The 25,031-nt window shown below is 42.6% G+C and overlaps 1 long non-coding RNA gene across 1 annotated transcript in view; it reads right to left on the reverse strand.

The window, feature by feature from the left end:
* The window catches only part of LOC139598603 (uncharacterized), a 163,625-nt gene that overhangs the window by 133,009 nt on the left and 5,585 nt on the right, over window positions 1-25,031 (reverse strand). The window contains exons 2-3 of the long non-coding RNA XR_011681956.1: window positions 22,815-23,032; window positions 22,046-22,222 (exon numbers count right to left, since the gene is read on the reverse strand). This is a non-coding gene — a long non-coding RNA (uncharacterized lncRNA). The remainder of the gene's footprint in view (window positions 1-22,045; window positions 22,223-22,814; window positions 23,033-25,031) is intronic.

Consider the following 25,031-nt stretch of genomic DNA (forward strand, 5'->3'; position numbering starts at 1 on the left):
AGCAACTGTGTATGCTTTTCAATTTCCTGAATCCACTTTCATTTCCCTTTTTGGGATTACATTATGGAGATTTTCTCAAAGGGCCCCCCCCCCCCAGCTTCCTGTGGGTGCAGTGATCCTCCCCACCTGGTGGGATCCAACATCCCATCCCAAAAATTACAGGTGTGGTTTGTCCTTCGCAATTTCCATTACCTGCAGCTTTCATTGCCTGCCTGCAGAAACAGTCACCTTTATCAGAGCTTTTTCCAGCCTCTCCACGAACAAATATAAGTCTTTGACCATATTAAGAGACTTGCTTGTTCTTTAATGGGCAGCAGGCACATTGGGGATATGCTCTTGTTACTGACACACAGAGAGGGAAGTAGACATCATCTCAGTATCTGAAGGATAGTCAGAACCAGAATTAGTCCATGCTAGACTGGGCTCATACAGGCACAAGTTTGCAAGTAGAGACCTTAAGCAAACTTAAACAAAAGAGGCGAGAACTTGAAATAATTTTTGAAGAAAAACTAATTAAATCTGTGAAGATGGATGGAAGAGCAATGCAACATATGTGTCAGATGAGCCTAGCATCTTTCTTAGAAACTATAATTGATATTTTTAACTATTATTACTATGCAACACTAAGAGCAAAATTTCATTTATCTAAACATCTGTGAAACATCTGCTACAGCCACACACGAGGATAATTTTATTTTGAGCAGAACAAGCAGAAGCCATGTAGTGAAAGGATGCTTGAAGGGAGAATGTCAATGTAATGGGCTGGAATGATGATGATGAGCAAAGTTTTTCAAGAACTGGATCTGGTTTAGTTTTAGCAATATTAATAGTATGAAAAGTGGACAAGTTGTAACAAAACTTGCCAAGTACACTGTCCTCAGTATGGAGGAGACTGTCACACAGGGAGAGGGAGTTACGAGGACAGGAGGAATCCGAACAGAGTACCATAACACACGAGGACATGAACTTCAGCAATGGTAATAAAAATGTGCACTGCAACCTGAGAGTTCCTCAGCTGGCAACAAACACATAAAACAATGTGTGGATGTGTGTGGATGCACATGAGTACTTACATGAACATGTACACCTGTGCATACACACAAGAACATGTGTATTCACAGATGTCTCCACACCTTGCAGCCATGACAAATGCGAGTGAAAGGTTGTAGCGACTCCAGCAAAACACACATTGTCCTTGGGGTCTCACACTGTTCCAGCCACCTACATTCAAGAAAGCTGAATTTAAGCTGACTAGGCACAGGACAGAACTTTTTAGGATGAACAGAGTGTTCATCACTCTGTTTAGTAGAGAGGACAGGACAACTTGGTTTGCTTCACTGAGCAAGACATGCAGGAAGGACAAGGCTCCTCTACTTCAGATGAGTAAACTCTGGAAAGGGAAAAGCTATTTCAGATAAAATACAACATTGGTACAACGACAACAAAAGGCACAAACCAACCAGGAAAAAATTAGATTTGAAATCAGGAAGTTGTTTCTGACCACTGGAGCCAACAAAAGCCACAAAGTGAGGTCAAGGCAGTCTCAAGGGAGGAGACAATCAGAGAACCTTTCTGGATTGTACACACAGGAATGTCACGGGCTCAGCAGTCATTGCAGATGATTTTGTGGTTATAGCTGGTGATGTCTAGGTGAAGGGTGCTTCATTCTGGGATGAATCCAAGGTAAATTTCAAGTGACCCCAATTCCATGGAAAATACCTCATGCAGCTCTATTATGCATAAATCAGTTAGCATACTAAAATGTGTTACAGGAAGAAATCTGTTGCCTAGGGTCTTTAATAAGGCTTTTAAATGTGACCTCTTTAGTCCTGTTGCTGCCTGTTTGAAATATATAAATAATCAGTACATCAATTACTTCTATCTGTTTTATGGCCAAAATGTAGAATACCTCTGTCAAGCACCCTTGCTTAATTTCTATGTGGTATCTAAAAGAGAATTAGATAACTAATAAAAGCTACACTTACTATTTAACAATTATATTGAAAAAAAGTCTTGAGTACTCCACCGCAAACATTACACAAAATTACCAAGAGATAAAGGAAGCATAAATAGCAACTCTGTTGCAAGGGGCACAAGTGTTTTCTTCAATATTAGGGAAATCATTAGGGCATCTTACCCAGGTCTTTTTGAATGTGGATAATAGTACAATATCCCTGTTGTATTTGAGGCACATAAAATTAAAGTTATCCAGAAACTGCAAACTCTTCTTTCACATCAACCTTCTTGGACAGAAAGATGTGTTCAAGAATAACTAAGAACTGTTTATCATCACTGACTGTGTCTAGCCCTCTAAAATATTTTTCTTCTTGTGAGCATGAGTGACTTAATTCTTTTAGCAATTCCTATTTATTATAATGTAGAACTGTTTTAGCAGGGTTGTGAAGAAGCTCCAGTTTTACATCCAAGAATGAGAACATAATTAAATCCACTATTTTCAACAGAAAATCATTAAAATAAGCCTATTTCCTTCATGTCAGTTAGCTATGAATGGATTTAAATGTCACTCTTTCACCTTTATTCAAAATTTTCTAGGGATTTCAGTAGATCTGTTTCAGATCAAGGAATTCTGAATGATAATTCACCTCTTACATGGGGGTGTCTAGACACAAAACAATAGCAGTATTCTTCTGCATGCAGAGGAGTAAATGGTACCTTCAAAATGCAGAAGGACTGCCTACAAAATCTTTATGCCAAAAGAAGCCTAAACACACCCTTACACACCTATTTAACCATTTCTTCCTAAAGTACATCATTATTATTATAATTATTATCATCATGTTAACAGAAAGTGAAATATTTTTTAAAAGACAAAATTATTTTCACTTAAATTAATAACCACACCTTGATATATTTATTTATTTATTTATACATAGATGTTTGTATGTGTGTGTTCAGTATCTCCTCAGCATGAGTGGAGATGCATGATTCAGTGGAGTCAATTTTTCCTGAGAGGTAACTTCTGGCTCTGTGGCAGCTAGTAATAACAATACTGTGCTCTGGAGTGTTGTTACAATTACAGCTCTGAAGATGTCATGACGACAAAAGTTAAGATTTTTGTATATATTTATGAAATTCTACTTATCTCTGTGGGTAGTAACATATCCTCAGGTACAGAAGAAAATGTCTTCAGTGCATTAATATTGATAGTATTATTTGTGTCTTAGAATTATGAATTCAGGATGTTAAAAGAAAATATCTTTAGTACTGAGAAGTGGTATGTTGCTTCAAAGATAATCCTCCAGGGATAGATCCCAAATGTCAGCTTTATAAAGGTTCACACAGTGCATAAGCATAAGAGCAGTAGGGCTGCAGGGAGTGAGGTATAAAGAAGTTGCCTTGCAAATACAACTTTGCAAACATGATTCTTATCTAATTTTGTTGGTTTATTTGGACTTTGCATTTTGCATCTTTCAAAGGGTGGAAGAAGTTGACACAAGACTGGGTTCCATCTGGTTCGGTTTATAGAACTGGAGATGTGGGTGCACATGAAACATAAGAAGGGACCCCAAAAAAGATTGTTTTCCATTCTTTGTCTTTTTTTTTTTTCTCTCTAAAGGACAATTCAATGCTGCCTGAGCTGGAGAACAGCGAACCCCTACAGTCATAAGGATCTTCTCACACCTGAAAATACCACTACTGCTACTTATTTTTCTCTGCAAATCCCTGTTTTCCTGTTGATCAAGCTGTGCTGCAGAGCCACCAGAGAGAAGCACCACAGCTGGCTAAATTTGGACCACTTGCTGTTCTTCAGATGGAAAAAAAAATGGGAAAAAATATGCTCCCAAATTACTGTTTCTTTTTCCATGTCCTGGTCAAATGCAAACAGCTGCACACTGAGAGTCACAACATTATTGTGCACTATTATAGACTAAGAGGAGATGCTGAGATCAGCTCCGGCATTGGCCCAAGGAGGCTCACTCGGCAGCACACAGGGTGTGACTGCACAAAGCACTCCAGCACCCCAGCACCCCTAGGAACACTCTTGGTTGCTTTTGGACAGTGACTGAGACCCAACAGCTCTAAAAAATCTCTAAGAAAGAATTTTTAAAAACCCAAAAATTAGTAATATTAAGCTCAAGAGGCACTGACACAGTTTAGGAAACAGCAGAGGAAGAAAGCATTTCAGAGAAACTGCATGGAAAAGGAATGATCCACATAAAAGCAGAACACTGTCCTGAAAACATGTTCAAGGGAAAAAAAGAATACAAAAAGAAGGCACAGAACTATTAGATTGAAAACAAATATGTATAACTAGAAATATAGATTACTACTATCTAAACAGGAAGTATATCACTACAGGGGAGAGAAAGAAACACTTGCAACAAACCTGCAGTTTTGTAGGAAGCCTGATTCAGAGAGGATCTGAAGCTTATATAGGGCCATATAACCAACCACCAGCAAACTTGGACCTTTTCAGCTGAATTGCAAACTCTTCTGACAGAGCAATACAAAGTGTTCATGTCTCTAAAGGTGTTTAGGGGAAGTCAGCTGGGAGGACCATGGACTGTACCAGGAGAGACAGGGAGATCTGCTCAGCACCCCCTGCCAGAAGTGAGGGCCCTTCCCAGCAGAGGCAGCACACCAGGACAGCAAGGGGTACCAGCTGATGAACCTTCAGCACCCAGAAACAAGGGCAGTGCCAGCTGTGAGCTTGTCCAGCTCACACAGGGCCAGGCAGCCATGGAAACCCAGGAGCACATCCCCAGCTGGGGTGCCGCACAGCACCCCCATTTAAGCAGCTTTTTGGGACACCCAAAACCACCTGAGAGTGAGCACCCGACACTGGTAGCACAAACCAGGGAGATGACTATCCTGATAAATCAATAACCAGGGAGAGACAAGGAGACCCCAGGTGAATGCCTTGGGGCAGGGGGAGGAGGAGTGACCTTGCTGGGGCATTGCCAGGCGCACACAGCCCGTGTCCCAGGGCACGGGGGGACAGGGGATGTGCCACTGCCCGGGGTGCTCACGGGGCCATGAGGGGCACTGCCCTGCGCAGGCTGAGGCAGCAGCTCCGGTGTGAGCACGGAGGGTGCCCCACAGGAGGGGCTGCGCAGGGGCACTGCAGCCCCACACAAAGCATGGGGGGTGTAATGCACGCTGCCTGGCAGGGGGCTCTTAAATGCTGGGGCTATAAGGACACACTTAGAAATCTGCAGGCATTTATTAACATTTTGCAAGTGTCTAGTGCTGTGGTTTATATGATATGTCGCTGATAAGAGGTTAAATATGCACTGCCAATAAATCAATGAATTGCTTTAATTTCACTTGGACTTAAACCATGTAAGCTGACCAGTTTTTCCATGCAGTAGGGCTGCATGTGCCATTGGTGCTATATGAAGCCAGGATTGTTTTTGCCATAGTGGCAACTCTAATTGTCACACTGGGAACACTAACTTCCACAAGCAGTTTTAGCTTCTGACTTATCTTCCAATGTTCTCCTGATGGTGATCACCAGAACTGTGCACAGTGCTCTTTGTGTCAAGCTCCAGGGTAATTCTTTCATAGCTCAAGTTTCAAAGAGACATTTTGTCTCTTTCAAGTTTCCTGGAGTGGTTGCACAGTATTGGATTATTTCAGATGAAAGTTTCAGTAGTGAGTAAATGAACTTGTGATTCTTAATGACAGCTGTGAGAGCTCACATCTTTGCTACTGTCATTGTGTTGCTGGACCATGACTGAAGAAACAACCACAATTTGATCTGTTGGAGAAGCGCAGAGAAATGCAGAGTAACAGGGGCTGTGTGCATATTGTAAAGGTACCTAAAATAGATGTGAGCCAGCCCTCAATCTCAGCTGGCTGCTGGACAGCTAAAACTCTGATCCAAAGCAGAACATCTTCTAGATCATGAAATTATAATTTTCATACCAAAAAGTGTGAAAGAACACTGCCCTGTTTCTATTGTGCAGCACTATGCTGATGCTGACACTCTCCTAGATAAATGTCAGTGTAAGCTCTGCATTGTGGACGTATTTCAATGATGTTCTTGAGTATATTACTCAGGGAAGTTAGGAAAAAGACTACAAAAGAAGAAATTCAGGTCTCAGAATGTTATGTTTCTGGTCAGGTTTCATAAAAAGAATCCCAAATCCCAGCAGCTGGTGATAAAAATCTCCATTACAGACCTAACTAAAATAAATAGGCAAATCTGTATGGTTCAGATCAGCACATGTTTGCCTGAGTGAACCATCACAATTATCTATACAGAGAAGAAAAACAATCAGAAGACTATCTCATTGAACACCTTATGAATATTTCTACTGGATTAAAAAATATATTAAAAAAAAAAAAAAGAGAGAGAAGCTTGTTTTGCTAACTGCATTCTATCAGAGGAAAATGATGCATTTCTCAGGGCCACTATGAATTGACTGGAAAACTACCAACATCCACCAAACATACGGTTTTACATGGAGTTGAAGAGTATGCCCCATCTTCCATTCTGCTTCCCAAACAGTGAATTTTCCCTAATTTGTTAGCTACAAACATGAAATGTACTTCCATGTCTCCTGCCAATTGGGAGCTGCTCTATTTGAGCGGTGACCCCAGAACACCCCGGAGCTCCCAACATGGATCGACTTGCTCCATTGGCCAGAGGTGCTCCTGGTGGCACTTCACAGTCCAGTGATCGCCAGTGCAACGGCTGACTTCCTATTCTATGGAAACAGCAGTTGGAAAATCAATAGCTCTTTGCTGATTAATAACTGATTTTTCCACTGATCAAAACATAGCATTGGCTCCACTGTAGCAGGCAGCACAGGTCATGCATGGCTGCAGCTCCACCCTTAATGTGACAGGACCAAAAATTCCTTCCTTCCTTCCTTCCTTCCTTCCTTCCTTCCTTCCTTCCTTCCTTCCTTCCTTCCTTCCTTCCTTCCTTCCTTCCTTCCTTCCTTCCTTCCTTCCTTCCTTCCTTCCTTCCTTCCTTCCTTCCTTCCTTCCTTCCTTCCTTCCTTCCTTCCTTCCTTCCTTCCTTCCTTCCTTCCTTCCTTCCTTCCTTCCTTCCTTCCATCTCTCCTCACCTCACAATTCCATTCCCGCAGCAGGTTTCCAGGAGTGCAGGAACTGCAGGAGTTGCAGGCATTGCGGGAACTGCAGGAATTGCAGGAACTGCAGGAATTGCGGGAACTGCAGGAATTGCAGGAACTGCAGGACCCGCGCAGCTCCCCCGCCCCGCCGGCCCCGCCATGGCCGCCAGGTGGCGCTGCCGCCCGCCCTTTGCGCCTCGCCCCGGCCCGGGCCTGAGGGACCCCGGCCCTGACAGACCTGGCCCGGCTCGGCCCGGCCCGGCCGCTCCGCCGCGGAGCCCCTCCACGGTGCGCTTGCGGACAGGGTTTTATTTTGAACCGTTTTATTTATGTTCTCATCTGTTTCTTCTCGCTGTAGGCGTGAGGAAGGAACTGTTAGTAACTCCGGGAAGCTGCAGGACATGTCCCGGTCAGTCTTCCCGGGGAGGTGGTGAAGGGAAGAGGATGGTGTGGCATATAGTGCTGAAGGCCTCAGGTCAGGCCATGTGGGCTCTGGCGCTCCATGCACTGTCTGAAAAGTGGGGGCTGGTGCTTCTGTTTGGGCACAGCAGCACCCGGGGCCTGGCAAGGATGCTGGCCAAGTGCTCCGGTGTCCTGCGGCTCTGAGCGGGGTTCCTGTGCTCAGAGGCTGAGGAGCTCATGGGGCAGGTGAGCCTATGGAGCTCTGCTTTGCAAAGCTCTGTGGCAGGATTTCATCAGCCCCTCTTTGCAAAGCTCAGTGGCGGGATTTCTTCAGCCCCGCTTTAGGAAGAGCCTGCCCATGCTGAGGCACACGGGGGCTGGGGATGCACGCACCACCACTCCCCGTCTGAGCTCGAGGGCATCCGGCTGTGATGGACAGCCAGAGCAAATGGCCCACACGGATTAAAGTCAAGGCTGTTAGACCACCTAAGCAAATATTTATTTAATATGAGCCCTGTAGTTTGCTGAGGGTTTCCTCTTCTGAACTCCAAGTATGTCTCTTGCTTAAGTGTGTTTTCTTGCAAGGTATCCAGCATGAATAACCAGAAATCGAGAGTTCACAACCGACATCTCAACCCACATCAACACGAACTTATTCAGCTTTACACTTTCAGACACGCTTCATTTTCCATTTGATTTTGTTACATTTTATCCACCTGCCTGTAGTTCCTATAATACCTTTGCCCAGGAGTTCAACGAGCTCTTTAGCACCCGGATTTTTCTTCTCATGGAGGTGTTTATAAGGCAGCTCTGGATCTCTCTCATAACCCCATCAGCAGGAAGGCTTTTCCTGTGCTACGGGGCAATCCCTTCGAGCCTTGTGTCAGCTTCATGAGGCCTTCTGCACTGCTTCCAATTTTTCAGCAAATGAAAATGATTGCCCTCACTTCTTGCAAACAGCGTTAGCGTGTAACATGCCAAATGGAAACATGCTCCGTGATGTAAAATCAAAGGTCCTGATTCCTGCTCACATTGGAGACCTCTAACTAACTCTGGCAAATTACTTTTCATTTAGATCCAATGTACAGCTCCCCTAAAATGTTGGTGTTGGAAAGGGGCCAGACTGTAAATAAGAGTTGACTCTCAATTATTTTTATTGACTGAATACCAAACCACTGACCGTACCTCTAGGGTTACTGCACTTTTGCTCCTTTGCATTATTAGACTGGCACTCACATACCAAGAGCTGTCTGTGCACACCTCCTAGTATTTTATGGTGAAATACAAAGACTTATTTCCATCTTGTCTTATTTAGTGAGAGCAAAGGTGCAGTTCCTGAGGAGGCTGCTGCTCTGTGTTAGATTGGATATGGGAGACCTGAGTGACTTCTCTCCAACCCTACCTTGGCAGAACTTCTTGCATTCCTTCAGTGGATACACATGCCTGATTTATGTCAGCATTAATAAAATAAGAATCAGATCTGCTGCTTGTGCCCTAAATTTCCATTACCCCGGACCACCTGCTAAGACATCCTTGCTTCTGCATTCAGAAATTTCTTTTGTTCCCTTTCAATACACCATTAGTAACAGCTAAATAGGGGGGCTGAAAGGCGATAAATACATCTGCATTTCTAAGCATGGCTCATGCTTTCTTTCCTTAAAATTACTAACATGTGGCATCCATTTGCCTGAGTCATTAATTCCCCTTTTACGGAGACTGCCTATGTTATTTTTATGCTTTGTCCTTGATGTTTGCTTACACTGTCCCTGTTTTCCATGTCAGAGAGCACAAGGTGCTGTACCCCATTAAGGATGACTAATACACAGACAGAGAGGAAAAAAGAGAAAGATTAAACCGAAAGAAATGCATACAAAAACGATCACAGAGTACTTAACTGAAAAACCCTGCTGCTTACATGAAAGCAGTCTGGGAAAGGAGACTATTAGAAAATGAATTCACATGACTGAGGTGGAAATACAATTAAACCACCAGAGTAAAATAACAGAAAATGTAGTAGTAAGGTTAATAATAAGCTCCCGTCATGAAAGCACAAAGTGTAGAAGGGAAATTACACTGCCAGTCATCATCTCTTTATTTGGAAACTCATTAAAACCAGAGCAGTACCACTCCTCTTAATGGAAAATTTGGATGGGCATGAGCAACACCGAACTGGTAAGAGGAAGACATGTCCAGGAGAGCTCTACACAGATTTAAAGAAAGGATAATCCTGCTGCAGATGCTAATACAATATTTTCATTAATTGGTTTGTGCACTTACAGTGCATGTGCATCAAAGCACAGCTTATTGCTCCCTACTACTCCCTTGCCTTCCTTTTATCTCATTCTGCCTCACCTACCTTGCAATTTAAAGCCCTGTATTTCAATTTCATGACAGGACAATCTGTAGCAAAATCTTTGCTCCTCTCTGCTTCAATCATCCTGGCTCATCTGATTCCTGCTTCACCAGTACTCAGCTCTCTTCATATTGCCTGTCCCAGTTTCCTGCTTTGCACTCTGAAATTGTCTCCTTCAGTTTATTTTCCGTGCCTCTGCCTTTCTATAGAAGCTGACCCAATGCACTTGGCTCCTTGTGCAGCTGGATCACCTTTTGTCAGGAGTTGGGGGTGTTAATAGATGGGAGAAATCAGGAACCGTGTGGTGGGCAAGAAGGGGACTAGGGATGGGGATGTGCATAAATGTGGCTGCCTGCACAGCTTTTGGCCAATATAAAAGTCAATAACAGTGAAATAAAAATTTTGATGAAAGCAACACATTTGCAAAAGCATTTCAGGTCTGTTTTTTATTGAAAGCGAAAGCTCTGTCAATACAATTTGCTGAGGCTCAGAGACCTTTAAATAATTAGAATAACTCTTCTGCATCTAATTTGAAAAGTGCAAGGGTTGCCAAAATAGATGTTGTTTCCATGTATTCCTCTGTGGGTATATATTATAAGCACACACTCAAATATGCATTCATATTGGGAGCTTGTAATCCTTAGCTGTAATTCTCCAACTACAAATTCCCAAGGTAAGGATACCCGTGTAAAATTTCACTTTTTTTTTTTCATCTTTTACCGTTACAATAATGTTTAAAACAATATAGCTACAGTGCCAAGTGACAAGTCATCTACAAATTGCTTTAAACCCAAATGTTAAGCACACAGGGAGGCTTAAAAATACAGAGTTGGGGCTGAGTGCACCATTCCCAATGATCTTCATAGCCCTGCCAAAACCTTCTTCAACACGGTTAAAAGTGCATCTGCCTTCAGTAGGAGATTCTCACATTCTGTGCACTTTCTAGATGTAGGAAACTACTGCCTCCATGTTTATGTGCTGTGCCATTCTGTACTCTCAGATGGTGAATACTGTCATGGACTTATTCATGGCCACATGCTTTGAGGTGTTCAACATGACCTCCCTGGTCACAGCCAGTGACACTCCAAGGGGTACCTTCTCTGGTGTGGCCTCATCCTTAGGCCACATCCCTTCAGAGGTACAACTACTGCAGCACAGATATTTCAGGTGTCCTGCACCCACATTCACCCACACTGGTCAGAGTGTCTTAAGCTATCACCAGAATTCCAGCCTGTCCAGTACGGCAACACAGAAACAGCAGCAATGTCCTGGCCATCAGGCAGCCCAGGCTGTTATCTCAATGTTCCCAAGCACAGCAGAGTAAGATGATAAGCAGCACAGCAGCACAGCAAGCAGCGAAAGCAGAAAGCAGCCACTAACGAGCACTCGCTCTGATACAGGGGCAGGCAGGCGAGCCTCATGGCAGGCACAGAAGCCTGCCCATTAATAGCTAAACAGCAAGAACAGCTACAAATTAAATCCAGCGCATTCTAATCAAATCTGCCATTATCGTGGGCACTTTGAGCCCCATGTTGGGCACCAAAAAGAAATGTTGGGGCTTAAGCCCAGCCACCAACTAAGTTCCACACAGCTGCTTGCCCCCTCACCTCAGTGGGATGGGGAAACAATTGGAAGAGTAAAAATGAGAAAACTCACAGGTTGAGATAAAGACAGTTCAACAGGTAAAGGAAAAAGCAAAAGCAGGAATTCATCCACCACTTCCCATGGGCAGGCAGGTGTTCAGACATCCTCAGGAAATCAAGGCTCCATCACATGTAACAGTGACTTGGGAAGATATTCCTCTAAAAGTCTCCCTTGCCTTTTTCTTTCCACTGCTTTACCTACTCCTTTATATATAGCATGACATCATGTGTTGGGTATGGAATATTCCTTTGGTAGTTGGGGCCACCTGTCCTGGCCATGTCCCTTCTAACTCTTTGTGCACCCCCAGCCTCATTAGTGGTGGGGTAGGGTCAGAAAAGGCCTTAACACTGTGCAAGCACTTCTTGGCAATAATGAAAACATCCCTGTGTAATCAGCTCTGTTTCCAGCACAAATCCAAAACACGGCCTCAATCCTGGCTACTGTAAAGGAAATGAACTCTACCCCAGCCAAAACCAGCACAACACTTTGAAGAGGAGTCTCATTTATATAGATATAGATATAGATATAGATATAGATATAGATATAGATATATGTAAAGATTACTTACATATGTGAATGGAGCACTGCATTCAATAAGAAAATGGGTAACTTAACACATGGACAGTGGGGTTGAATGCTCCCTCAGCACGTTGAAGATGATGCCATGTTGAGTGGTGCAGCTGACTCACTGCAGGGAAGCTATGGCACCCACAGGGACCTTGACAGGCTTGAGAAGTGGCCCATGCAAACCTCATGAGGTTCAACAAGACTAAGTACAAGGATGTTTCATCATTGGAATTTTTCAACTCCAGGCTGCAGGGGCTTTGAGCAATGCACTCTGGTGGAAGGTGTCCCTTTTCATAGCAGGACAGTTGGATCCTTGAAGATCGCTTCCAACCCAAACTATTTTATGAGCACCGCATATGTAATACTCTCTCTCCAGTTGCCTTTCCTTTCCTGAAGACAGAATCTGACTATAAGGATGTGGAAAGCCAGCTGGAGCTGTGACTTCCCCACTGCTTCCACCTCCATTCCTGTCCAGGCTGCTGAGGGAGCATGGACTTGCACACCCCACTGGTGTCCCAGCCCCTGCACAGCAGGGGTGGTGAGGAGGCTGCCAAAGGTTAAAAATACAGCCAGACCCAAGAGAGGAGTGAGGGAGAAATTCATGAGAGCAGAACTGTCTAATGTTTCATAGTATCTTATTTTTCATGTGGGGGATACTTATACAGGAAGGGTGAGGGTAAGTGGCAGCTTTGTTTCCAAGAGCTGCCTTTTCCTCCAGCTGTTTGTTGGACTTGCCACTGGCAGGATTTGGTCTTGCATGCTGTTTTCTCTTTTGATTTTAGCTCACTGTGCCCTGGGGGAGCCTTGGAGAGCTGCATCCCTTCCCCCTGCCTGCCTTTATTGCTGGTGCTCTCTGTTTTCCTGCAAATTATTTTCTCTGCTGCTGCAATGGGTTTTCACACTTTGAATTTCTTTCTAAGGTTTTCAAGGCTGTGATGGCCCCCAGTAAGAGATCCCTGGAAGCAAATGAGTTTGTATCAACCAAATGAGTTTGTATCAATCAAACCTGGGCAAAAGGAAGTGTAATTAACACTTAAAAGTCATCAACACACAGCTCATAGCAGCATGGGGGTAAAGCCAGCCTTTAGCCTTCAGCTCATCATAGGGCTTTGCTGCAGGGCTGACCTAACTGAGCCCCCCCCCAGAGTACATGGATGCCATCAAGTTCTGTTGACCACGGGGATCCTGGTACCAGCAGTGGTCCCTGCAGCCAGTGCTGTGGTCCCCCTCCTCCTCTGCTGTGCTCCTGGCCAGCCTGACCCCTTGAAAGGCAGGTCACAGAGGAATGGGCAGGGATGTGAAGGCACAGGGTGCAAGGGAATGATGCCTCCTTTTAAACACACTATGTAGTCTGTCTCCCAAGAGAAACACTAGAAATACTCTTTCATAAACTAAGGGAAAGAACTGAAATGGCTGAAGAAAGCAGACTCCATATTTTATTTAATACCCTGGTGATCAGTGAAACCTCAGTTTTAGAAAGAGAGAAATTCGGGGTCAGCAGCTCCACAGCATGGGAGAGCTCTGAACAACACTTCCCATCATATCAGGTGGGAGCACCAAGTGGTATGAAATCCCTTTCTCCTCCCTCTCTGGCCCTGTGATTCCTGCCCTCACTGCCATCCACCTGCTGGCATCACTTCAGTCAGTCTATAGAAATCACAATTTCTATAGAAATCACAATTTTCTATAGAAATGACAATTTCTTTCCTCCCTTCATTGCTGGCATGACTAGCACATATCCTCATGGGGAGGACATGCTTCTGGAAGGGGAAAAAGGTAGGCTTGAGGCATCTCAGCTGGATTTGGACTGAAGGTAGTTGCTGAGCTACTCAGTCAAAGAGATGCAAGAGTAAAACTGGTTCATTGAATCCTGGAACTGGCACATGGGGATGCATCCCCACTTTAGGTGTCAACAAGATGGTGCTGAAGCTCAAAAAAAAGGTTTGTGGGTGGCACTGGATAACAAAACTGAGGTTAGGAGAATCAGACCTTTCATAAATGCTAATCCTAATAGTGGGAAAAGGGGAAGAATCCCTGGTGTGCATTTCCATTGACTATATGGTAGCATAGCCTCTACATTTATTTCTCCTTCAGTTAAGCTTAAGCTTTAGGAGAAACACTTAAAAACATGTAAATAAGAAGTGACAGAATGCAGACCTTAAACACCTACTCTGATAACCTAAAAGAAGCTTTTAGTAGAGGGGAAAGTAATCCTCTGATAGAAAATAAACCTTAGGGAGAAAAAATATGCAAAAGCTGAAATTCAAGGGTGACAGAAAAGGGTATTGGGATTGAAATAGGATCCAGAAATCATTCTTAAAAAACAAACAAACAAACAAAACAAAACAAACTCCAAAAAACTCTGTCAAACCTAAATTGTGCTGGTATTTGCAGTCCCTGAACATCTCCATCTTCCCCCTCCTGCAGTGGGTGAAGTTCTCACTATATGGTCTTCTTTGCTATGAAATTTAAATTACTTAACTATAAATTGCTTTCCAAACAATAGCACCTTGTATTTTAGTCAAAGTCACTGGTGATATTTCTAGGTTTCCTAGAAATGCATTCAGAAAGACTTCTATTGATTTAGACCTTCACACAGATCTATTATTCTCAGCAAAATTCTCCAGGGGGTGACATTTGTTTTTCAGACCATGCTCATGCCTAACAATCCTGCACCAATCAGATAGGGCATTTGACAAAAGTGGCTTGGGGAAGACAGAGACATGGAGAAAACAATGTAAGAAAATTGTATTATTCTGGATGTTTAATTTGATTTTCTTCCTCCTGGTTTCACCCCTAGACCTTTTTCTGGTGTGAGGCTAGGATGAGTAACTGAGCCTGACTGTGGCACACACATATTTCACAGTGTGAATTATTTTGGCCCCAGCCTTGCCATGAACCTTGTGCAGGTGTAAAAGTCTGTCTGCATTTATGGACTAAGGAGTCCATGTAAGGTCAAACCCTCTGCAAGTTCATACAGGGAGCCTCTCAGTTACCTGGAAGAGTCCTCAGCTGCTGGAGGAAAGAGCAGAGCTCCAAGGAGCTGCAGGGGACAGAAGTACCTACAGAGGAGGGAGCCCTTTGCCAGCCTTTCATGCTCTGCACTAAATGAGCACTGAACACAACTCTGTTTTGGGAAGGTTTGATAATGAGACCTCAGGAAAACAAGAATAGGGAATTGCAAAGGATGAAGCTTCTCCTTGTGAAGGTGTCCTTTAGGCAGGGCTGTGTTCTGTGCTCTGCACTCAGGTATCGCTCTTGGGTCACCGGCAGTGACAAAGCAAAGGGCAGCACAGCTGGGATCAGCACTGCAGCCCTGGGTGAGGAACAGCCCCTGGACCAGGGCTCACTGAAGGAGGAGAGAGGCAAGAAGCAGGCAAAGCCCTGAAAAGTTTTGGGGGCTGTCTTTGAATATTTCTTTTTTTCTGTGACTGGGGAAGAGTTGCTCATCAAGGGAAGGCAGATGAAGTAATTTGGTCTCCTGGGTTTCTGGGCTGTACTCTGAGCCAGTGCTGTTTAATTTTTTCAAGGGGTACCAGGTAGGTAATTTAACTTCATGCAATTTTCTGCAAAGAAGACTCTTGTCAGAAAAGTGATATCACTTTCCCTAAACTTACTTTACTTTATCTTTATGTTTTTAAATCTGAGAGACTGGACAACCTTTATTTCTGGGGTCCTTTTTCTGCTTCTTAAATATTTCACATGTTCCTCATGTCACTTTAGTGTCTGCTTCTTTTTTCTTTGTTTTCTCTTAATTGTGATGGTAAGAAATCACACCAGTTTTATTTCCAGAAAGCTAGAAGCAGCTGAAGAAAAGGTTTTCATAATGAAAATGCCTGGTTTATTGCATTTCTGTCTAGAGCAGCAGTTCCTAGAAGGTATAAAAGCACATAGCTACTTTTTGAGGAGAAAAGGTCTGTTAAACACACAAAAAAAGCCTATTTAGCATTGAGGGAAGTATCTTACTTTTCTGTAAGAGCTTAAAAACTTCTCAAGCTTCCTTTAGTTTTCTACCTCTGTGCTAAAGTCACTTATTGTCTCTGAAGTTAGATTATGCTGTGACTGGAGCTTCTTTATGTGCAACCAGTGCTGTGAGACCTTCATCCTGGTGCACTCTGAGACTTCTGTTCCTTGAAACGAAAAGGTGAGCAAGTGAGGGCAAATGCCTGCATTTACCCTGTAGTCATAAGAATGACACAACAGGAATGTTTCATGGAAGGCTTTGCACAAACAGTGGCTGATGACACTCTTAAAGTCAGTGGCAGTGCCTGCACCAAGCTACCAAATGGCAAAAATTTCATTTAGAAATTAAAGTTACTCTTGGCATCTGACCTGACATTGTGAATACACATCTGTATGGAGAGCCTATGTGTGAGCAAAAGGAGCACACCCAGGTGGTGTTTTGTATCTATCAGAGAAAAAAAACCTCTGGCATAAGAAGGAGAAGCTTTGTTTAAACATAAAAAAAAAACCTGCATAAAAATGTAGAAGAGTAAAATTTATATCAGTCACAAAAAGCCTCTCAAGAACATGAGGAAGCTGAAAAAATAGGGATGATCATTGCTATGTGATGCATCCAAGCAGAGATATTAACTGATTTTCAAAAGTATTTTAATCTTGCTTTCTGCCTGAGCAAAGTAATTCATGCACACTATAAATACAGGTAGAAGTGAAGGCAATGAATTATGAGGAGAGAAAGGACTAGCAAATCCAGCTCTTAAAATAATATATATAATTTAATACTTAATCCTTTAAAGGATTCTGAGAAAGAGAAATAATTCAAACTTTAAATAGTGATCTAAAAAGGACTAGTCTCATGGAATGAATTTGGTGACTGTGACTCCATCTCTATATTGCAATCTAGTTACAATAGTGAAATTAACATATTTATCAGACAGAGCTCAGGGTGGAATTTGAAATCAATGAATTGTGTTTGTTCATGAGGATCTACATCATAGATGAGATTTTCTGAAAAGTCTATTTAAGAATGCATACTATTTTAAAAGCAATATGATTGATGGACACTCAGTAGAGTTGTTTTTTTTTTTTCCTTTATCAATCCCAAAATAAAGTTAATTTTGACCAGGTGCATCCATGAAATTAATTTCAACAAGAGGACAGGATAGATTAGCACAGGCTAGCTCTATTCACATGAGCTTGTTCTGAGGAAATTTCTCCAAGAGTGTTCAGGATTTATCCTGAGCAACCTCTCAACTGTTAATGATCATTTATGAAAATTGCAGGTGGACAGGGAGGTTTTTACTGTGAAAAGTGAAAAACCCCCTATGTTTAGGGCAAGGCTAGAAAGAAATCTACGGGACATACAGTGATGGATGAGTTTAACTTCAGTACCTGGAAATGCTCTCACTGAGCAGTCACTTAATGACCAACAAAACAGAAAATATACAAGTTTTTAAAGAGCAAATCTCATGATCCCATCCAAAAAAAATCTAAAACATGAATAGAAACCTAGCAAAACCTTGAGGAACCACAGACAGAATTTATATTGACTGTACCACAGCTTTTGATAATCCCACAGAATGTTTTCAAAAGCAAGCTGAAGAAAAATGATTCAGATAAAATTATGAGGTGTATGTACAACTGATTGCAAATTACTGCCTGAGTTTGTCATTCAGTGTGTCTTTAAATGTGATGAGTCAAGAGTTAGGGCCCTGTAGAAGTTGTTCTGATGTGTTTTTTCTTTTCTGCTGCAGAAAAGGATTCAGAAGATGACAATAGATTGCAATTGGTGCTAAATATAGTGCTGCTGCAAGACATTCAAATACCCTTCTGGGATGCATTAACAGGTATAAAATATAGGAACTTGTCCTTTTACTCAGCTTGGCACTAGTGACCTCAGCTGGAAATCTGTGTCCATTTTTGGGCTAGGTATTTTTAGAAGAATGTAGCTCCATGAATCACAGAGCTCAGAGGGGAGCAACACCTATCCTAAGGCATGTGACTTCTTGGGAATGGCTGAAAGAATTGAATCTATTGTCTAGAAAGTCAAGGATGATGTGAACCTTCACATGCATGAGATATGTGCTCTTTCTCCAAAATCATCAGATAAACAAGTAATCTCATTTGCTGAGGGAAGATAATGTAGATTAGACATTGTCCTTTTAATTGAAAGGCCAGTTGAGCATTGCTAACCGCAGAGGCAGCCAGCATCCTCTACACTGAATGTTTTTAAGAGCAGATGAGGATGGTGTGAGTCTGTTCAATTTTGCCTCAAGGATGGGCATAGACTAAATCAGGGATGCTTGTCCTGATGATCATCCATAGATTGCTTGGATAGTGTGTTGCCAGCCAGTGTGTTGCCAGCCAGAAGCCAGCGAGACCTGGCTGGACCTTTGGACGTGGCAGCCTCTGACCAGCTCACAGTTGCACAGAAAGATCTCTCCTATGGTGGGTGAATGTCATTGTCATCTTCCCTGGCCAAGGAAGGACCAGAGCTATTTAAGAAGGGGGATGGTTGGGAGCAGGCTGTGGCCCGTGCTGTTTGTCTGCTCAGAGCTCATTCTCTCCTCAAGGATCACCTTGAAAATGAAGGAGCCAAGAACAAATCGTATGAATTACAAAGGTGGCAGTAGGATACACCCAAATCTGCAAGAGGAGGTGATAAGCAGATGTTCCTGGTCTCAAGATACCCATATGAAGATCTTAGGATACCTGCTGGCCCATGAGCCTGGAGTTCAGTTGCCCATAATCAGCTATAGAATTAAGTTATCCCCCACTAGCTAATACATGTAGGAATCACTAGATGAAATGATTTCTTGAGGTCATTTTCAACCTTACACTGCAGAGGTTTCTATGATGTAGTGGAATAATTACACTCCTCTTTGGAATAGGAGCAGGACTAAATATGGAAGAACAAAAAACACATTTAAAATGGTGTAGTTCCAGTATCCAGTATTGAGAGAGCAAGTTCATGAGACTTTTATTTTTATACTATACATAACAGATACATGCAGTTTTGGAAGAGCTGGTGTGTTAAACTGTGCCATTTGAGAATTATACTGTGTCTCATTTTTAATGAAAAATTCAGGCAAATAGCTGAACTATGTTAAACTGGACTACTTGAGAATTACAAAAAGTAATTTGAGATGAAGGTTGTGACAGATACAACTTTGCCTTGTTTTCACAAAAAGGATGAAATGCTTTTTTCTTCTCAAATGCCAAAACTAGATAAGGATTTCTGAAAGAATAATATTCCTTAAAACATAAATTTCCACCTGCCATGAAAGAAAACCCCCAAAATTTCTGCATATAGTATCTCAGTGATATGTACTGAACTGCAAGTTGCAGGGCAAGAAATCTATTTGGAAATACCTAATTTTGGTAATGCACGTCTCTGAAAGCTTTGGTATCATTACACTGGCACATGGGGTTGGATGAGGGTATATTTTTATTTGGGACCTGCTTCTTGTCCTATCAGAGAAGGTCCCTAGCATGCCAACATCTGGCTTAGACCTGTGCTCTGAAGGAGGGACTGATCTGTGTGACAATATGCCCCAAGTGCCGCCTACAGTCGCAGCCCTACGTGCAGCCCTGCAGAGCACAGCAGGGGTGGCCCATCCCTAAGGCAGGGCTGTGCTTTCATCCAGCACCAAAGAATTGCAGTGAGTGCTACCACATCTCTGTATACAGCCCTCACCCTTAAAGAGATAAGAAATCAAAGTGCTCCAACATGGTGAATAGGAGTGTAAGCTGTTTACATAATCACTGTTTACATTCTGTTAGAGGTGACAAAATCATCACCAAAAGAGCTGTCAGTGTTGATAAAGACCATATCAGTAAACAGCAGATTAGGCAGGACACAGAGAGCCTTACAGACCAATTATACATAATTTGCCATGGACATGGTTTGAGAAAGAAATGCACACAATGACTTAGAGAAAATTGCTTAGCTTGGCCACATCCTTATTAACAAAACAAAAGTTCCCGAGGGCAAATTGTCCTTGGAAAAATAACTCCTGGGAATAACAGCATGTCCTCATCCTTTGCCTAGTGATGAAGAAGAGCCTTTTCCTCCCATTCCCCACCCCCTGAAGCTGTCCTGAGCCTTTTTAAATCTACCTGATCCATGTTTGCCCACAGCTTCCGAGACATCCTCTCACCCTTGGAAAGCCAGAATCTGCATCACTAATCTGTCACAGGCCTTCAGCAGCTCTTTTGGGGGGATTTGTGCAGGATTTTTCTCCTACATTACACCCCAGGTACCGCAGGTTTGGGAAGTTGTGAGAGCTCTCCCATCCCCAGTCTGCTCTTTCATCCTGCATCCTGACTAAAGTATGACTCTCACTTTTCCTGCACTCATGCATCAACTGCAAGCACAAAGGCAAATCACCAGGGAGTGAGTGTATGAGCCTATCAGCAACCTACAGAAAAAGTCTCTGCTGCTGTATTTTACCCCAGCTTTCCATCACACCTTCTGTGATGATCCTGTGGGGAATTTGTTGATCACATTTCAGAGTGACAGTTGGCTTACAAGTTTTCAAAATCAGAACGTTTTGAGGAAGAGAAAGGCCATGATTTATTTTCCACAATTTGCAGGTACTGGAAAGGGTAATTTAGAAAACTTTTAAAATTCCATTAAATTAACACAAATATTAAAGATATATTTTCAAATATTATAGCCTAAATAGGACTGAATTAATCTTTCCTAAAGACATTAACTGTGATCTATTGGCTAACAATCTTTAAAGTGAATAACAAGAAAACAGTCTGGGAATAGGAAAAAATATTTTAAGGAATACTTGGATGAGCTGAAATTACTTAAATTGCTTTTCATGTGGAAAAAAATCACAGAAATCACTGAACATTTTGTGAGTTTGTGAGGAAAGGGGAAAAGTCTAAGAAAAAGGACATGAACAAGAACTATCCTGAGAAACACAGCCATATGATCACTTTGAAAAGGAGAGAGTAGGATTATGTACAGAACACCTGACTATGGAAGACTATCATAGAAATGGACTCATAGCAGATAACAAAAAGAATCTAACTCTTCCAATTATCATATGAAAGGCAAGTATGCTAAATATTGTCCTTGACATGTATAATAAATATTGTCCTTGACATGGCATGATATGATCTTGATCAGAATAATATTTCTTGTCTTGAAGTCCACATTTTAAGAAACATACAGATGTAGTGAAAAGACCTTTATTTATTATTAATTTAAAAAATAATTTCTATGAAAAACATGGTTTTTATAGAAAAGCAGATATGAAGGGGAGGTATTGGTGCTGGTTCTCTAAATGTTGCTAAAAATGGGAAAGTGGCCAGCTATTTTCAATTTGCAAGGAGACAGTAACCTATGAACATAAGGCTCATGTAAAATATCAGGAGAACTTTGCTACCATCAGCACAGTTAGGTACTGCATCAGGAGATGGCTGGATTGTCATCATGGGAAGTTTAGACAATTGCTTCTGACTTGAGACCAGTAGTTGGTCTACATTTCCCTTTGTGTCTGGCACCTTTACAATTTGTTTCTTCCTAGCAACATACCTTGATTTTTTAAAGCAGTTCAGTTTGTGCCACATTCAAATTCCAGCTGCAAGCTCTTTGTTTTGTTGGCCATATGCTTTCAAGCACAGAGCAGTGTGCTGAGCTTGACAAGCTGGAAGGCTCCAGAGACATCCTGCTGGGACACAGAAGAAATACTGGGGAGGTGAGCGAAGGGGGAAGGAGCAATATATTATCTCTGCAGCTCAGTGGCAGTGCTGCAAATGCCACCAACACAGAGCCTGTTCCTCAGGGCTGCTTGAGCCCAGCTAATCTCAGCTGAGTGTGCCAGCTCAGTGCAAGGGTTCTGTGTAACTTTTATATTTACTGTATCATGGCCACTGCTCGGGTTCAATGAGAATTTTGGCGTGGGAGAAGATGCCATGAACAGATGGAAAGGCAGCAGTGATCCACAGACATTGACAAGGCAGGCAGGCCAACTGGGTGCTGACCAAGGCCAGCTGTCCCTTCTTTTCATCTAGAGTATTTTAGAGGAAAAAAGCAGCAGAGTTTCAAGGAACTCACCCCACCCATGAGTTTCTGCTTGGCGTTGATACAGTGTGACCCTTTTTTCATGGCCGGTCTTGCCCCAGACAAGAATGCCATCTTCACTGCCTTAGAAGCACCACCATTCACAGTCTGCACCAGGAGGCAGCAAACTCCTCTCTCTTTTTTGTATTGGATCTGCACAGGCAAACCTGTCTAGAGGAGAAAAATGTGAGCTTAGGGAGGAGATGATTTGAAAAGGTGCCTGCTCTTCCCTAGCCATAATAAATCCTTGGTTGTTTTGGGACTTACAGGGTTATTGGACAGAGATCACAACTTCGTATGTGCCTTTTCACATTGCCTGCCTAATGTCTACCAGGATCTGATACAATTACTTATACAACACACATAAAAATATAAGATAAAGAGATATCTCCAGTCTTGCCAACTAGCTCCCCAAACTTCAGGTTTGGGGAGGCAGGTGTATGCCCTAGGTCTTTGAAATGATGTGACAGTGTCCAACTGCTCAAACACTACAGTGCCATAAATCACTCAGAGATGCCATAAACCACTTATCACCTCAGAGATACATCTTCAGCACCATTTTCAAAATACATCTTTATGTAAAATCACAGCAGTGTCAGCCAGTCATTTTTGTATAGTAAGGGCCAACCCAGAATTAAATATTATGTTATGAAATCTAACCAGGAAGACAGGAAACTTTCCTATCTGCAGGTTCACAATATGAGGTGTCATCCAGCTGACTTGCAAGAGAGTTTGCAAGCCTTGTCATATAATACCCACTTACCATGGTGATTGCAAGCTGTCTCAGTGTTCCTGCTGTCAGCCCAGATCCGGTTTTGAGCAGTGAGATGGAAGATAACAGATTCACACAGCATTGATTTAGTCTTCAGGTAGGGAGAATCATGCTTGCTGAGAAGTTTGATTGCATCTGGCAGTGCTGGTTTAAGCCCGTGCCTGGTTATGCCAAAACTATTCATTCTGTCAATAAAGCCTCAAGCAGATCTGAAACATAAAGAGGTGGGAGGTTCCTTTATGATTTCAAGAGAAACTGGAACAGAATCTTTGACTTCTCAAGGACAAAAAACAAACTAAACCAAGCCAAACCAAGCCAAAACACAAATCATCAGCTTGAGGTCCTTAGAAAAAAATCCCAACACTGTCAAAGAAAACATTTTCTTCATGAGGAGTAATTCCATAAAGTATCTTGAAACTGTTTGTCTTTTGAGGGCTTTTTTTTTTTTTTTGAGGGCTCTTTGAGACCCAAAGAAAAATTTGTATGCCTGAACACTCATCTGCTTGGGTTCTTTTTTACTGTATCATGTGGTCTACTAGAAGATATGTCTCCTTAAAAGCTCCCTTGGCATTCAGTAGGACACTGGTGCTACAACAACATTACCTCATTAATACAACATTATATTAAAAAAAAAAAAAATCAACCCTCTCCATATGAAGACCAAGGGTCAAGTAGCCTTTTTCAAACATACAGCTTTTAATGTTCATCTCTTCATACTCAGGGCCTACTCAAAATATAAGCAAACTGAGTAGGTGCCAGAACATAAGGAGAGCTCAGAGGCTTCTGATATGAGTTAAGTGAACACAGGGGAGGGGCAGGCAAACAGCATAAGAATGGTCCTCTTCAATATTATCCAAAAAGGCAGATTTAAAAGAAGATGAAGAGTTTGCATTTCTGCCAACATTCCTGTAAATGGGGCAGGGGGGGGTGCGGAGAGGGAGGGAAATTTGGTGGAATGGGTTGTGCATGAATTTTTCTAGGTAGATAAGCAAAGAAACACTTTCATTTTTGTGCAACTGTGTTGCCCCTGAGGGTTGTCTCTGCATACCACATTTTTCTCAGCCCCACAAACCTTTGCCCCTTGAACAAATGTTGTAGTTGTGAGATGTCACCTGGAATGTGGCTCAGTGCCAGCAAGAAGGTCACTGGTGCAGGTTTCAGATGTGTTTGCTGCCAGCAGATGTTTGCTGAGGGTGTTGATTTCCATCCATACCCATCCTGCAGGACCTCCTCTGAGCAGGTTGTTTGTACATGCATTCCCCACCTCTTCCAGTCCTCATCACCAGAGCCCATGGCACAGAAGGATAATTGAAATAATTGAATCTTTCCAGTTCAGGATTTGGTTCTGCACTTCAAACTTTGCCTTGTGTATAACAGGTTTATTTTCATTTAAAACAAAAATCTTTAGGCTTGTGATGGCTTCCATTGAGCTGTGCTTAGCCCTGTTCACTGTGCACATCCCCCTCCCACTGTGTCACACCCTGTCACACCTGCCTCACCCTGCTCTTTCCCTGCATGGCATTTCAGAGCTCTGGGGGGCAGGTGTGACACCTTGCTCCTACCAACCACCTGGGACCACAGAGGTCCAAATGGGCATTTGCAGCTCTTCTTTCCAGGAATCTGTCACTGGTTGCTATAGTGATAAACAAGTTGGCTTATTAGGAAAAGGAACAAAGAACTAGAGAAAATTATTTCAAAATGGCCTACGTGCATAGATAAACATGCAATCTCCCTTCTCACTGTCAGCTTGGGCAGCTGGTTTCCTGTCTCTGGAGCAGCACAGACCCCTCATACATTATTTTAGCAAGTCCAGCCCAGTCTCCACAGCCTGTGTTTTCTGACACACAGTGTCCTGTGTGAGGCTGTGGGGCTTTCTCTGCTGAGCTGGATGATTAAACTTCTCAGGGGCTCCCATAGCTGGATAGTATAGGAAAATGTGCTTTCTTAGAAAAACTGTTAGGTGATCTAATGAGGCTGAAATAAGAGTAAAGGAGCAGAAGAGGACAGAAGAGATTGTGCTTTTGCTGTATTCTGTGCTGCAGCTTCATTTTCTTGTACCTTTTTTGCCCCTTGCTGATGCCAAGATCCCTCTGTGCAGAGACTTGGAGTGGTTGTCTGTGCCTGTCAGATGGCAGAACATCACCTTCTCAGTAGGATGCCTGGCTTACACACTGCTCTTTTGGGCCCTCACTAAAGTGTAATAAATCT

Source organism: Agelaius tricolor, unplaced genomic scaffold, assembly GCF_023055355.1.
Source record: "Agelaius tricolor isolate 1412-34295 unplaced genomic scaffold, bAgeTri1.0.p SCAF_1, whole genome shotgun sequence".
Lineage (NCBI taxonomy): Eukaryota > Metazoa > Chordata > Aves > Passeriformes > Icteridae > Agelaius > Agelaius tricolor.